This window comes from Manis javanica, chromosome 15, assembly GCF_040802235.1.
Source record: "Manis javanica isolate MJ-LG chromosome 15, MJ_LKY, whole genome shotgun sequence".
NCBI lineage: Eukaryota > Metazoa > Chordata > Mammalia > Pholidota > Manidae > Manis > Manis javanica.
This window is the reverse complement of record NC_133170.1, coordinates 14,768,689-14,785,207: the sequence shown is the minus strand read 5'-3', so window position 1 is coordinate 14,785,207 and position 16,519 is coordinate 14,768,689.

Below are 16,519 nucleotides of genomic sequence, written 5' to 3'. Positions count from 1 at the left end.
CAAACAGAATAAGGAAGTATTGGTATGCATGAGCCTCCCCTCAATCATATAAGGCCATGAGGCTACTGTTTGTACCCAGATGTTAATTCTCCATAAATCATAGTAAAGCTCATAGTGATAAAGAATCTAATATGGAATTAATTTTTAAAATTAAACCAAAGCAACTTATTGGTAGATACTCTTCCAACCTATTGGGGGGGAACTGTGGAAGAACTGAAGGAGATCCTACTTGGGTACATCTCAGGGAATCTCACTAATTGCTAAAAAGCTCTCTGTAGAGATTTTTCAGCATTTCTCCCACTGTGGCTAGGGAAGGAGTAGATGAATCCAAACTATAAAGCAAAGTGTGCAGCCAAGACTGACAGATCTAATAAAGTCCTGATCCACTGTGTCTGCCAAGGTCCACTTGGCAAGGGCTTTAGATCCATATAATACCATTTCCTACCCATTGTGGGGCTGGGTATCCTTTCAGAAGCATAGCAATATTACAGCCTGTCCTTCCAACTCAATCACTCTGCTTTTCCTTCTTTGCTGTTGTGAGGGAGGTCGTACTTTGAAAAACTTAAACATGCCTTCTTTTTTAGCTTTCCAAGTATAAGACATTTATTCTAGTTGACCCAAGAATTCATCAAACCTGGAGAAGATTAAGACATGTTACTGCAAGTAGGATGATGTAATAGCTTCTGACATGGAAAATAAGATTTTTCAGATTCCTTAAGTTTCCTTTCAGTGTAGCAAGAACACCGGTGGATGAAGAGAGACAAGAAGTCAGTCGTGCGGCCAGAAATATGTGTTTTTATTTTTTCCTTCCTTGGGCTGCCGCTCAAAGACATAAAAGAGAGGAAATAAATGACAGTAAATGAGGCCAGAATTGGACTTTGATGCCCACTTCTCATTTGAGACTCTGAGCTCTGCAGGCTACTCCTCGCATGACCTCATGAAGCAAATATTATTACTTTTCTCATTTTAAAAAATTGCGACAAATGATGCAAAGACACGGAGAGACCCAGGGAGAGCACAGGTGGGCTGGAGTGAAGGGGCTGCGGTCCCAGGAATGACAGAGAGCTGGTGAACCACCCGGAGCCAGGGAGCGGCAGGGAAGGGCTCCCTACGGGATCTACAGGGAACACGGCACAGAAGGTCTCTCCAGAACTGTGACATAATAAATCTCTGTTTTATTTACATGAAAAAAAAAAATTGAAGCAAGTGAAGATTTTTCTTTAAGTGAAGAATGTTCTCAAGATCATACAGATTGCACAGAACCTGTGTTTGAGTCCAGGACAGGCTAACCATTTTTAACCACAGTACCACACTGCCTCTGTGAAATGCAATGTGCATATGCCAGGTTTAAAAATTTTTTTAATTAATTAAAATGGTGAAAAACTAAAATAAACTCAGTAAAACTTTAATGTTTTATATTTGTAGGATAACTGATTTCTGATCACATTGTTATTTGATGTGATATTAGGGTATGACACTTGCCATGGGGTAGCAGTCTATTAAAATTTCCTACATTTTTGAGAAAAATGGAGATTTAATATGTAACTTGGACTTCTGTGTTGTCTTGCTAAGAAAAACAAAAACAAAAACTTTGAGCTATTTTTTTGCTCAGTTGCATCCAATTTAAAGCTTTTTATTTTATTTTTTTTCTCCTGTGAATCTCTTGGAACAGTTTTGTTATTACTGATAATCATGAATGAATCACTTCTGGTCTAGATTTTTCAAGTACCATAAACTTCTACAGTAGGTTTGTAATTTCCTCAGAGCTTCAGAAAATAAATTAATTGCAACAATAGAAATGTTCTTTGAAGCTCTTTCCCTTAGCAATGGTGTAAATATTTCATAATTGTTTTGGGAACCAGACTTTTTATATGTAGGTGTAGTTGAGTGTTCATGTTATTTAATCCCACCATCCAACAGAATATAAACTCTCTTATCTAGATGTTATTTTCACTTTTAGGTGCTTGGATCTTTATTTGCATGTTTTAAAGGATTATTTTGTAGCAGTTTATTTGAACTAAATAAAACGTTTCTGACATCAACTTTTAAACTTGATGGTTTGGTTCTTTTTTATTTATTTTTTTGTAGACTTGGTGTCTCTGGTGCAAGATTTGCTTTGCTTGTAAACCAGTAGTGTTACCAATTAAGTGATGTAGCCGTTCAAGTAATGTTAACCACTCTGAATTAAAATGCTCTCAGGCAATTAAGCTGCCATTGTAAATCACCGGAATTTGGAAAAATAATCAGTGTCATATGATAGTTGTGTGACATGATGGATCTGATTTTTAATATACAAGATCTTAGTTAAATGAAGGTGAGCCTTCTGTATGATTTCATGCAGAAGATAGCATCAAGCAGAAAGGAAAAAAAAGACTAGAGAATATATGAAACCTGATTTCCCAGAAAAAATAAGGGAAGGCAAAATTTAACCATGAGAAAAGTGACAAATGGCAACAATTACATTAATTCCATTAATACAAATTGTGAACACAAGTCACACTTTTCTTCTCACTGTGATTTTATGAAATGAACATTTTTTTGAATGTCCTGTCTGATAAAAGCAAGTAAGGATGTGGGCGACTTAATGTGACTCAACTAATCCCGCTTCTGTAATGCCTTTTCCCCGGCTCACTGGTGTTGGCTACCCCACCAAAGTATTTGGTGTCTCACCTTCGTAGTTTTGCCTTTCTTTGTAGAGATATTTTTATTATCACAACTCATTTGGTAAATTGGCCTTGGTTGATTTGGTTTCTTTCTAGGTATCTGTGATCATGTGAAAATGATGTCAAAACAAATGCTTATGTTTTCATTGTTCAGAAAAATCTCTGTGAGTTGGACTAGTGAACTGTGCTGTTGCCAATATTACTCATGTAGCATAGCTGAACATTTCATCATTTTAAATAAATAATCAGAATGGTAAGAGTTATATAGGATCTAGCACAGATTGTTGCATTTATGAAAGTAAGTTATGCACTAGGCATCAGTTAGAATTAGACTTTTCTGCAACTGAGAGAAACCTCCAAAAACAGTATCTTAAATAACATGAAGTTTCTCTGTTGGGTAAACAGACTCTGAGCATTACTTGCCCAGAGCTGATATGATGGCTCTATGATCATCAGAGATCCAAATGCCTTCAGTCTTGCTGTTAGGCCATAGTTACCTTACGGCTTCAACGTCATGATCCAATATGGCTGACTAGGTTTCACTGACTCATCTATATTCTGGCCACTGAAAAAGAAGAACTTGATAAGGGCAAAAGGGGGGAATGCATATTGGGGGGCCATTTGCAATCTCTGCCACAAAAATACCAACCCAAATCATCTCAAGGTGCCAAACTTAAAGGTACACTACTAAAAACTTTGTAAAAATGTTGATATTCATATTTTCAGTGGCAAAACTATAGAGCATTCTATTTATGCCAATTGTTTTACCAAACAAATCTTTAGATACAAGAAAACATGTATAATACAATGTGTTTCTAATTGGAAAGAAAGCTCTGGAAAAATTTAGGATACAAGAAAGATGTGAAAAGTACTTTAAATTATTGCAATTTTAAAGTCTACTTAGTAGAAAAACTGTGATCATGAAAACTGAAATGTTACTTAGAAGGGGTTGAAGAAAAAAGGATAACCAAATTTTAAAGTTAAAAGCTTATATTTCTTTAAAAAAAGTTAAATATTAAGAGACCATGGCAACCCTCTGAGAATGGGAACTTTTGTTTATTTTATGCACCAATATATTCTTAGCATCTAGGATAATACCCCAAACAGAATAGGGGCTATATAAACGCTTGTTGAATTATTGATCAATCTATCAATTGATTACATTAGAATAAAAGAGAAGAAATATTTCCACATGGATTACAAGCAGGTTCCTACAAAAAGGAATACATTCAATATTAATGAAAAAAATACAAGAATATAATTAAGCATAGTAAATAAGATCAATTTTTTCTCAGCCTATTCAGCAATACATTGTGAGAAAACTGTAGAAAAGAACAACTTCAGCATATATGGGATGCACTGAAAATGTCAAAATATACCCTAATTTAAAAGAAACTCCTAAGTTTCACCAATGCAGGAAAAATGACTGGGATCAACTTACAAAGGGGGTTAAAAACTTTTCCACAGCAAGTCACAATAAAATATATGGCCTGGCCTGCAGCACTCATGAAATAGTGGGAATTTTAATGAAGTACATATGGAATTTAAAGAAGGAAATCACAGAAATACATTCATTTATTGTTATGCATGTTGCTTGAATTTATGTGATAATGTTTTGTGTCTGAGTAAAAAAGTTGTGAAAGCTCTCAATGTCTCCATATGATACCTCTTATAAATATGCAAAAAGATGAACAATTCTTCAAAATACATAAACAGAATGAAGGCATAAGAAGTGAGCTGTGAAAGTTGTAAAATGGATAGATATGTACTTCATCTTACACTGTTGTGAAATTGAGACACATCTGGAGATTATTGAGTATTCAAATATGCAGGTAACTTGTAAATCAGTTATTGGCTGGCAGATTCCAAATTTGAAGTTATAATCTCTTTAAAATGTTTTCTTAAGAAACATCCTGTGCTGTTATTAGAACTCATTCTTAGGAGAAGTAAATTATATTAACAGACCCTTTTTCTTTGCCTTCAAAAGAGAAGCATCATTTCACTTTTTGTCAGTGATAAATGATAAATATTTTAAATGTACTTGGGGAGAAGAGAATAAATATATCACAATCAAACTAATCTCTACAGCTTTCAAAAGACACACACCTTTTCTTCAAAAAAGGCAATATGTCATACATAATGAATTTTTCTTTTTTCATGGAATGAATTCTTATATTAAGCCACACTAGGATGTTTATTGGGAGCAAGATTCTGTCTATTTTGTTCACTGTACTCACTGTAATTGGAACTGGACCTGACACATAGTAGATGCTTAACAAATATTTTGTGTATAATCGATTGCTTGAATAAATGACTGAACACTAATCATATGCACTTGTAATGCTAAAACTCCAATTTTACACTGAAATTCTGCAAATCCTAATGTCATCTATGAATGTGTCAAAATAATCAGTGTTGGCCTATTTAATTCATATGGTATTCATAATAATGCTCAGTGCTGGGACTTAATGTTTTGTGTTGGCCAATCATTACAGCGGGAGCAAATGATTTGTTTCCATTCCACTTGATCCTTAAGATTATTTAAAAATGCCATGGAGAAGAATAACATTTGTGGCTGGCATCAGTGAATATCAGTAACTAACCTGACAGTGATAACCAAGCTGATCAGTGGCACCAGAAGATCTGCCACATCAGCAGAGAGGAAGTGATGCTTCACTAATCACACCGCTAAGAACTTACTGCTGCAATTTCATATATTCCCATTATTCCCATTTTGGATTTTAGTCTCCCACTTATAATACATACTGCTTTGGTTATAATTTGATGTGATGTCAAGCACTGCCGTGCAGAATGGCGTGAGGGAAATGGATTTTTTTTTATTAAAAGCTTCCAGTGTTATTAAAATTAATGATCCATTTGAAAGATCACTGAAGTTTCTCATAAAGCTTTCATTTTATTTTGTTTTAAGCCCTTCTGTTGAGTAACCACCACTGCCAGTTCCAAGGAATCACAGCCATTTCAGAGACAAACCTGAATTCTAAGCCATAAAGACAGTTTGCATGGCCAGATATCTTTGGAAGGAAGAATGGATGAGGGTTCCTGGGGACTCTGAGGGCCACATAGGAAAGACAGACATACCTGGGCCACCTTGCAGGGGCAGAAGGCTTTTGGAAGAGTGGAATGGGCCTCAGTAAAAGAGGGTTAGGTCATACATGTCCAGGTGGAGGAGATCTCACCTGTATAAAAAGAACAGAATTCCACAGAAAATACACACTCCATGAGAAATAATAGCTTTAAATCTCTGCCAAGCTCAGAGGACATCAGTGCTGGGTTATATTGGTGCCTGTCGAGTGAGAACTTCCTTGGACCATACCCCACTTTCTAATATGCCTCCCTGAAGACTAGATCATCTAGAACCAGACTATTGATGGGGAGGAAGAGCCATTCCCGTACTGAGGCTTCCAGCCTGTTCTCAGCCTGAGCTAGACATTTGGCATTCTCAGTATTACTTGGGACTGATCACTTAAGTACCACACTTGAACATTTTGTGAGTAAAAGCGACCAGGGGACTTGTTATTTTCTGAGAGTGAGTAGAAAATGCATGTCATCTGCTTAGATTTCATTGAAGGGGTACACCGAACTAGCCTCAGAGAAGAGATTTGCATGGGCCATGAGGGAAAATAATCGTTTTCTTGCACATTCTTGGGGGATAATCACAACTCACAGTGACATGGCAGTTTTCTCTAGGTGTGTTTTCGAGATCCCTGGTTCTCACATGTTGGCAGGTGGGGCGTGCACTGGAGAGCGCAGAAGAACACGGAAGGAGGACAGGCGGGAGCATCTGGGTCCATACAATGTTCCCGTGGAGTTCTGATGCCAACCATCGCTGGAGAACCACTGTCTTGGATGTAGTTCAGTGGAAATGTTATCGTGCGTGAGGCCATGTCACGCGCTGCCTGTTAAATACAAATTAAATCAGAATTCCCTCTGAAAGCTGTCACTCTAGGTGTTCTATTTTTTCAAATGTAGATTCTTCCTATGTTTCCACAACTTTATTCCTGTTTCTCATTTCTTTACATCCTAAATAACTAATGTCCTCACCATGCCATAATCATTCCACCTTATTTTATATCTAACTATCATAATTAGGGTGCTTCTTATGCCGCTGGACACCTGCGCTTCATCAGGCAGTCTGATGCAGGCCCCAGGCTAGAGCAGTGGCCTTGTTACAGTGATGTCTTAATTAAGGCAGATTTCCTCCATTTCTTTAGATTTATTATTTTTGTTTTTGCCTAACATGTTTTGTGTCAATATAACTTACTGTACAGCCCATGTTTTGGACAAGTAGGCTTTCTGTTTTAATTTTCTGTCTCAACTAATCAATATTTTGGAAAACACTTTTGCCGTGTTTATAGATGTATCAGTGAATTTTGTATTAGTTTCTTGTGGCTGCTGTAATAAACTAAACTTGGTGGCTGAAGTTTATTGTCTCAGAGTTCTGGAGGCCAGAATTCTGAAATCGGCGTTACTAAGCATTAATCTAAGTGTTGGCTGAACTGCACTCCTTCAGCAGTTCTAGAGGGACGAAGCTGTTCCCCAACCCTTTCAGCTTCTGGGTGTATCACCAGCACCTTTAGATCTCTCTCTCTCTACAGTGTCTCCACATTATTTTCTCTTCCATGTGTGTCTGTCTCTTAATTCCTTCCACCTCTCTCCTATAAGAATACATATGACTTCATTCAGCCCTCACTGGATACATAAGGATATACTCTTCTCTGGCAGCCTTAACTTAATCACATCTTTTGCTTATAGTCATAGAACATAATACTCACACATCCTGAGGATTAGGAAGTGACTCTATAGTCAGAGGCCATTTTTCAGCCGAACAAATTGTATTGCTGCAGTTGACTTCTGTGTGATATTTCACTGTGTAAATATACCAGTTCACTGATACTGATGGGCATTTTGGATGTTTTCAGCTTTCTGCTATTGCAAGTAAAGCTGTTACATGATTCTTGGCCATGTTTCCTGTTGTACATATACATGAGCTTTTCTAGCATGGATGCCTAGGAATAAAATTGCTGGGTATGGGACATATGAATGTTCAAATTTTGGAGGTAATATCAAACTGTTTTCCAGACTGGTTTCACTAATACAGCTTTGTAACAGACATACACAAGAGATCTTGGGAATCCACATCCTTAACATTGCCAGGTTTTGTTAAGTTGTGCAAATTTAATGACTATAAAATCTCATTATGCTCTTGATTTGCCTTCCACTGATCATTAACAGTACTGAGTATTATATATTTATTGTCCATATGCATTCTATCTCCATTTAAATGTCTATGTCTTTTATCTGTACAGTTTCTGCTTTTCTTTTTGATTTGTTAGGAGTTTTAAAAGATACATTATTTACAGTAACCTTGTGTTTTTTGCAAATGTGCAGATATCTTCTTCTCCTGCATTATAGCCTTTCCCCATCTCCCTGCCCCTTCCTCATAGCATTTTGGATGAACAGAACTTCTCAATTTTGATACTGTAAAATTTGTTTTCATTTGTTTGTAGTTTTTGTAAATTAAGAAATCTTTCCTTACTGTAAGCCTTAATATGTATATCTATATTTTCTTTGAGGAATTTTATTTTATTTTTTCACATTTTTAATCCTTATTCCATTTAGACTCCTTTCCCACCTCTGCATATGCCAAATTTTCACCCTGTAGTAGTTCTGTTTCTCTGCTTTTGTGCCCTACCTACTCCATTGGTCAATTCATCTATTACTCTGCCAGTTAATTATTACTCTGTCCTATTACTCTGTCCTAATTATTATGGTTTCATCGTAAGCCCCAGTTGTTAAAATTCTTTTAAATAATTGTTTAGGTTAAAAAATTTCTTCATAATATATCTGTGGATGAAGTGTATTTTATATGAATGTGGTCTTATCTATTTAAAATATTTTTCTTTTAAACTATTTATTTTTGAAGGAGTGGAATTAATTCTGAAACCAGGTACTTATTAAATATTCTAAAATGGAAGAAATAAAAATGTCTTTTTAGTGATGGTACCTTTGGGATTTTGTTTCTAGAGTCAGTGTGTTTTAAACTAAAGAGCCACAGTTTCAAATTCTCGGTTAGCATTCACTAAGGATACTGCCTGTTTCTCCAAAGACAAAATGGGCCTGATGCAGCTTGTACCTCAAAGTCAATTTTTTATAATAATGATAGATTTAATACTTTCTAATGAAATGATATTCAGCTATTTAGTATTTGCATATGCTTGAGATTTTACTATCTTCTAGACAATTAAGCTTCAGCCCATTAGAAAGAATTAATTCTCCTTAGGGGTACATTCAGAGTAGTTTCTGATAAGTGAGTTTGCCTGGAGAATAATCTGTGGGTGAGAAGAACATTACTGTAACTTGATGACTGTGCTTTACAGACCCAGTGTCACCTGTGGGGAGGCTGACTAGCCTGGGGTGGGACAATAGAACATGGCTGCAAATCCTTAGTATAAACATGTCCTCTTGTCTGCCCCGTATACTAAGGCAGCTTAAAAAATACACAGATGGTTCTGGACACTTGAATTGCCACCACCTCTGATCTAAAACTAATTGCTGGCGCCCAGGAACACCCCTGAGTCCACTTGCTAAGTGAGATTTTTTTTGAGGGATCAAGTGTTAAGTGGAATTCTGATATGAAATATTATACCTAACTCCATTCTCTGGGTTTTCTCAGTTCCTCGGGGTACAGTTGAGATAGGATCTTATCAGCATCTTGATTGATACAGCAAGGGCCATTTAGTAGGACTGGCCAATGAGAGCTCTTAGGCACCCATCCCACTAAACAATAGCACCGTTGCAGGTCCAGTTGACAAGATGAAGTCTACTCTCTGCCTATTTCGCTCAATCCGAGTTCAGAATCTCAGATGGAAGCATCTGCTTGAAGAAGCCCAGGTTCTGTGCCAGTATCCTAGGTGCTGGGAATGGGAGGAATGTAGAAGAGTGGGTCCGAGGTCTGTTTAGGCTCTGCAGTGAGAGAGAGTTCAGCAAAGTCGCTATGGTGGGGAGTTCTCCAGACACACACAGGCAGTTCAGATGCTAGGCAGTCAAAGAAATGTAAGTGCAATTTACTCAAGACCACCACAGAGCTAAGTGAAAGAGCTGTTTGTTGTCGGACTCCAAATCTTCCTACTCTACAACCCTGCCGTCCTTATTAACTAAAAGACCCATGGTTGGTATTGTATATGATTAGGTTAACAATGATAGTATTTTGGATTTATATTATTTCTCAAAAAACAAACAAAGCTTGAACTACTTGAACACTTGTTTGTACTTAAAACACCTAGTAGTTTGTATACTTTATTACCTTATTTAACAACCAACCTGAGATAAAGAGACTTTAAATGACTTCCCTATGATCAGTCAGTAGTAGATTAACCATTATTTATTTTTCCTAACTCTGTTTCAACCCACTAGTGTCCATTACCTGCTCTCTGAAATGAAAAGGCTACAAACGAAAGACATTGAAGGTGAATGATATGTTTTCCTCCCTGAAAGTTGTGGTGCAGGGGTTAGTAACAGGACTAAAATTTAGGAGATATAGAAAACAAGAGATTTGATTAGACTGGACTATGATAGAATAAGGGCCAAGTTAAATTATCGTAACTTCAAATAATGCAAAGTCCAGAGTAAATGGAAAGGCACTCTAAAAACTTCTTGGTGTATTTCCATTTTAATAATCCAACACCATCTGTGAAAACAGAACAAGTATTATGGGCCTCCACTAAATGGATTATATGTTCCTTAGCAGACACCTGTTCAGAGCACTTAGGTATTAGGTGACTCAGGGATCTAAAACCCATCCATATCTATTGATTGAGTCTGGATATTGAATTTAAATGTCAGGAAATACAGTGGCAGTTTTAGAGGGAAGATATAATAAAAGCAGATATTTAATTTAAGCTCTTTGTATTTGAGATCATCAAAAGCAAAGTCTTAATTCATATATACAGAACATCCATCTTGTGAAATGCTTTCACAATACAACTAGGAAGCACTGGCTACGAGGACATGCAGTTGTGTGATCACATATTATGGTCTGCCATGCAGTGGAGTCAGGGAGGACCCCTCCATCCACCAGCTTTACAACTGAGAGCCTCTCTGCAGTGTTGGGTGTGCCTGGCCTGTGTGGCTGACTGTGGTGGCCATGGATTTATTGCTAGAACTTAGGTGTTGTGATGCTTAGTCCAGAGTCCATTTCCCTTATCCTGTGCTCTTCAGGACCTGGAAAAGAAAAGAGAATAAAGATAAATGTAAATTTCAATTTTGTTTTAATTTGTATCATACATCTGGCAGTAGTCAGCAGGACCTCTGAACCCTAAATCTATCTACATGGGTGCGATCCTTGGGTGGACTTACCCTGGAGATGGTAGGGAGATGCCCAGAGCCTCCCCTGTGGATGGTGGGGATGCTGCAGTGGCTGCAATAGTAGAGGATGCAGCTTCACCCGGGAGCTCCCTATCTGTGGACTTTCCAACTGGGGAGTCCCCAGTGGGGAATTGGTCTAGGGTAAGGCACTTCCTAGAGGGATGGGGCCATCCCCAAAATTGGGTAAGGGTGGACACACCAGAAACTGTGGAATTAGCCCTCTGTGAGATAGAAGACTGCTTAGAGGCCCTGAGTGGCCATGTAGCAGCCAAGATTCTGGGATGTCTTTTTCTTGAGATAGTGGAAAGAGTTATTGAAGAGAGAGAGAGAGAGGGTTATCGAGGAGAGTGAGAGACCTTGGTAGGAGAGAGACACACTTCAGCACCGCCTAGAAGAGCTAGGCAATGACTTATAGGATGCCCTTAAGATAGAGAGACGGTTATTGAAAAGACAGGTCGTGCTCCTGGAAGATACGTTAGCTGCCCGTGAGGGAGGAGGCAGCTGGAGAATCCACACTGCAGAAGGCCGTGGGGGAGGGGGAGGAAAGAGCCATGCCTTCAGCCCTGAAGATGTCAGGAGAGGATAAGGGAGTGGGACCGAGGGCTGATCTGTTGCCGAAGCCACCACCCAAAGCACCAGCCTCTCCCATATTAAAGGCCCGCCCTGTTGTAATTAAGAAAATAAAAACGCAACAACTGCAGGATCCTCAGGGGGAGGAGCCGCCCCTTCCCCAGGTTGTGGAGCACTCCATGCTCCGCCCCTGTACCCGGGATAAGCTGGTCGAATTGAGCATCCAGTTTCTGCAGAAGCCGTTGGAACCTCTGCCTACATGGCTTTTGCGTCTCTGGGATATGGGGGTGGAAAACATTGTTCTGTTGGGCTCTGAACTGGGTAGACTGGCTTCCCTGACGACTCACCCTTCTCTCTGGCAGCGGTTGCAAAGTGTCCATCACACCTCAGGGAATCAGGTGCTTCTGGACTGGTTCACAGAAGCCATGAGGGCAGTTTAGTCTAATAAGCGTGATTTACCATACTTACCCACACCTTGCTATTCAAAATGTGGTCCAAGGACCAGCTGCATCAGCATTAGCTGGAGTCTGAGAAATGCAGAATCCCAGACATCAAAATCCATTTGTATTCTTTATATTGATGAGAGGACAGGAAGACAAAAGGTACAGGAGCAAAGCTCATCACTTTGAATTTTGTTAGGAATTGTGTTAGAGCAGTCATTTCCCCCCTACTCTTTGTTACTTAAAAAAAAATTATTTTTTTAATAGCTATTTTTTTAAAGAACCATTTTAGGTTCACCGCAAAACAGAGAAGGTACAGAGATTTCCCATATTACCCCCTAACCCCATGTACTACAGCATCCTCTATTATCAACATACCTCAACAGAGAGGTGTGTTTGCTACAACTGATGAATTGACATTGACCCATCATTATCACCCAGAGTCCATAGTTCACATTAGGGTTCACTCTTGGTGTTGGACATTCCATGGGCTTGAACAAATGCAAAAATCATTCAGAGTATTTTCAGTGCCCCCAAATCCTCTGTGTTGTGTATTCATCCTGTTTCCCAACCCCTGGCAACCACTTATCTGTTTACTGTTCCCATAGTTTTGCCTTTTCTGAAATGACATGGTTAGACTCACGCAGTGTGTAACCCTTCTTATTGGCTTCTTCCACTTAATAATATGCACTTAAGAGTCCCCCCAGAGTTTTCATAGCTTGATTATTCATTTATTCTTTGGGCTGATTAATATCCCATTGTATGTACCACAGTTTGTTTATGCACTGACCTAATGAAGGATAAACTGGTCACATCCAAGTTTTGGCAATTATGAATAAGGCTGCTATAAATGCCCATGTGAAGGTGTTTGTGTGTGCATAAGTTTTCAATTTCTGCATAAATAGCAAATAGCACGATTCCTGGATTATATAAAGGAATATGTCCAGTTTCATAAGAAACTGCCAAACTGCCTTCCAAAGTGGCTGCACCATTTTGCATTCCCAGTAGCAATGAATAAGCGTTCGTGTTGCTCTACATCCTTACCAGCATTTCATGTTGTAGTGTTCCAGATGTGTATATTAACAGATATATAGTGGTATCTCATTGTTACAATTTTAACAGATATATAGTGGTATCTCATTGTTACAATTTTAACTTCCTTGATGACACATGATATGGGACATCTTTTCATATGCTTATTTGCTGTCTGTATGTCTGTTAAGATTTTTTGGCCCATTTTTTAGTTAGATTGTTTTCTTAGTGTTGAGTTTGAGTTCTTTGTGTATTTTGCTTAAGAGTCCTTTATGAGCTGTGCCTTTTGCAAATATTTAATCCCCATCTGTGGCTTTTCTTTTCATTCTCTTGACATTGTTTTTCACAGAGCAGAAGTTTTTAATTTTAATGAACTCCATTTATCAATTCTCTCTTTCATGGATTGTGCTTTTGGTGTTGTATCTAAAAAGTCATCACATCACCATACTCAAGGTCATTTCTGTTTTTCCCATTGTACCTTCTAGAAGTTTTATAGTTTTGCATTTTACAATTACTGGCAACATGTTTTAAAGAATGTATCACTTGGAATGTCTAAGTAATGACATGTTGGACTTTCTCACATATGGAACAAGGGCTGCTTGAGTGAAATTTATGTTCATTCCTCCACTTTTTTAGGTATTTCTTGCTGTAATTCATGCCACTACCTAGGATGTAAAGGCATCCTGACTCATTAAAGAGAACAAATTTAGAATGTGTCAAATACGTTGCATGTTTTAAAAGCCAGTGTAATGCCAGAATACATGAACATGCTTAGTATAAACACTCCACAAAGCATAGTATTCCTGCTTTTTGAACAGTAGATAGTCTTTTAAGGTGTATGCTATACAGCTCTGGAGACTAAAACTTAAGACAAAGATGAGAACTTGGAAGGATAGGCATGGAACTGGATAAAAATGGCTGTCCAGATTGTGAGGACAAACAGGAATTGCCCATTTCCTTTATACCATACCCCACATTTCCTAAGGACAATTGGGTTCATGTTTAGCCACTGTATTCTAAAGTGGAATTGTCTTGTAAAAGGACTGTGTCTACTGGGCATTTGAGAAAGCATGAAGAACTGAGAAAGCTTGAAGATTCATGACTCAGGACTGGCCATGCTAACTCCATATGCATGTTGCAGGTAAGAAATTATGGCATTCAGTCTCATCTTAAGGTTGAAGGAAATTGGGTGTCTGAAGAAAAGAGGCAAAGCGAAGGCCTGTATGGATTACCTTTAATATACACATCCAAGGTTTTGAAATTCTGGGCAGGCTATCAAAATGAAACTCTACATGTAATCCCAAAGAAAGCTTTAACAGAGTATTTCCTTTTCACTACCATTTTTGCTTACTTTTCCCCAAACTATAAATACTAAGGACATTTTCCTGGCTTCAAAATTTATAAAATTAAGTGTCCAAGGTAGTTCAAGTGTAAATTAACTTCTAATAGAATTTCAGAAGCCCAATTTAAATTTTCAGAATTCCATTTTAGGTTCCAGTAATATGAAATAGTGTTTCCAATAAACTTCAAAGATTGATATTTTGTGTACCATAAGTACGAGAACCATTGATAAAAGGCTCTGTGCCTTTTATACTCAGCTTTAGCTTTCCATAGTTTTAGCTCATCTCTAGAATTTTCCAAAGAATGACTGATTTCACAGAAATGTTTTCTAACTTATAAAAGTTTTCCAGCTGATGGAAAACAACCTTAGGCACAATGAATGGGGGAAAAGTTGTGAAATGAGAGTAGCTGAGAGAGAAACTTTCCTGTATACTTTGGCAGTTACTGCTCCAATTGTTCCACTTCTGCAGCTTATATCTATAAAGGCTTCAGGAGTATATGTATGAGAAAGTGTCACTTGAAGTAACAGCTTAAGCCCTGGGTGCCTAAGTTTTTCAGCAAGACTATGCTCTCAAAATAAAGCCTTAGGTGCACAAATTAGCCAAAAACTCAAAAATGAAGCTTTGTCCTTAAAATGTGTTTAGCCAGCATCAGGTGACTTGGACCCAAGATCATGGGGGCTGAATATAAACCATGTTGTGCTGTCAAGCTGGAGTACCCAATTCAGGTAGAAATGGAGAGGCATTTATAAACTCCACCTTGGTTTTCCACCACATATTCATTATTTTGTGAGTCAAGTTCTTTAATGATGATACATTGCAATCCTGAAAGTGATGTATTACAGTGGCATCCCTGGAAGTATACTTCAGGACATATATATTTACCCTATTCCCCTACATTTCTTTTTCCTTTTTTCTGCCTCAGTATCTTTAACACTGGGCCACTGATAGTGTCCAAATTAAGGTCTCAGTTGTGAAGCTGATAGAATTAATAATAGGAACTAATAGAAGAGACATCATCAAAATCTAGAGAAGTACCAAATGTCAGTAATGGAATGGCAAGATTCTAAGTAGCAAACTGTCAGCATTGGGGTGGTTTCCACCATCAGGTATGATAGGGTAATACAAAATCCAGAGAGGGATGAATAGACAACCAAGAAATCAACAGGCATGATGATGATAATAATATATAGTGTATTTCCTTTATCCTGTTCCTTTCAGACTTCATCCACCTTGCCGACTCAGTAGACTTTATTTAACATTCCCAAGGAGACTTTGTCAGCTCCTGTTCTCTCCCAACTTCCCACGTTGAAGGGATTGAGGCTCAGAGAGGGGAAAGCAGCTTCTTCTATTTCACAGACCCAGTCTGTCTGACTCTAGAATCCTAGATTTTAACCAATGCACATTATTGCCTCTTTTATACTAGATTGAGGAGGAGGTGAATAGATGAAAGGTGACCTAGAGGGATGAGACTGGATGTAAAGAGTAGTTGAGTAAGCTATCAAGGTAAGCACAGTGGTCTTAGGTCAGCTGTGAAGGGTTGATGATGACGAAAGAAAAGAAAGGGTGGCTGAGATGACAGGGGGACAGGCAGGAACTGAGAGGACATTCTTGGACGCTTCCTTCAGATGAATGTTGAGGCTCCTAGAATGGTGTTCTCAAAGTGGGTAAGATGAGCCACTGAAGTATGAAAAAAGAGTTAGAATGTTAATCTAATACTAGTTGTATAATATTTATCAAAGAAGATGTTATTTTACTAAGGTCAAACATTTGGATTGATCCTGGCTTCTTCACGTGGATGTACATGAGACCATCATATATAATGTACATTCCCCAGTATATCCCACAAGAAAAGCAGGAAAGAAAAAAGTGGTAACTTGTGATGTCAGCCCTAGGAAACTAATACAGAAAGGTAGAGATTAGCCCTTTATTTTGGGAGGAAGTTAATTGATTTGTCTATTATACATCATTAATAAAAGGGCAGAATCAAGGCTAGTTGTATGAAATTGGCTATGTACTGAGCTCCAATTTCAACTAGAAAAATCATGTGTGAGAACCAGGAGGCAATTTAAAGTTTCCTTAGGCCTCT